The sequence below is a fragment of the Cyanistes caeruleus genome, chromosome 2, assembly GCF_971803275.1.
Source record: "Cyanistes caeruleus chromosome 2, bCyaCae1.hap1.1, whole genome shotgun sequence".
Classification (NCBI taxonomy): domain Eukaryota; kingdom Metazoa; phylum Chordata; class Aves; order Passeriformes; family Paridae; genus Cyanistes; species Cyanistes caeruleus.
Genome location: NC_141702.1, coordinates 59,630,008 through 59,630,964, shown reverse-complemented (window position 1 = coordinate 59,630,964; position 957 = coordinate 59,630,008).

Sequence of the window (957 nt, the reverse complement as noted above, 5' to 3'; positions counted from 1 at the left end):
CATATATTAAAAATAATACTTTTGACCTTACACACTCAAAACTTCAGTGTTTCAGAGAGGACTAGGACCATGAGAGTTTATTCCAATATTCCAGTGTATGCAAATAAACCCTAGGCCAGGTGCTTTTCTTACTGACACCAGTTGCAAAGTTCCCTGTATTTTTATTGACTGAGTAATTAGATCCAGTTTAACTTTTCCGTAAATTTGGTTCTTTCTATTATATTATCTCTCCTATAGACACCACCTTTTCCCAGATCTTCAAGGATTATTTATCTCACACACATAGGTTTCAAGTGTAATAAACTTGATTGATCTCAAAACATAACTGAAACCACAGATGCAAAGAGGAATTGATGCTAATACTGTCTATCAGTCTTCTTCCATTTACTTCTTCACAGGACAACACTGATAAGCATTACAGCATCTGCTGATATTATTTAACTGGAGTAGGCTTTTGGTGGCAGAAGCTATGTCTAATGTAGGAAACTCTTTAGAATTACTCCCACTATTTCTCCTGAGTGAGAAATAATGTTTTCTAAATCCTTTAAAGTCCTTATTTCTTTGCAACTACCTAATAATATCCTTTATTACCTCTGGCTTTTTAGTAAGAGTCTAGCTTCAAGGAAATATCTTCTTAACGTCCAGTTACAGTCATAATAACACGGACCATTTCAGGCGAATTTGAGAAAGAATCTTAAAATCATACACTTGTTTAAAAGAGCTGTGGAGAAGGGTAATTTCCTTCATCCACTGTGACAGAAGATACTGCAGAAACACTGCCAAAATGGCTTTTGGTGCCACCAGCCTATCTCAGGACGAACGTAACAAGAAAAAGCCGTAAGAACATATCCCTAGATATAAATATACCTGCAAATATATGTAAGCACATTCACTTACATAACGCAATTACTCATACCAACACTATTATTAAATCCGCTTCTTCCCTGCTAATTTCCC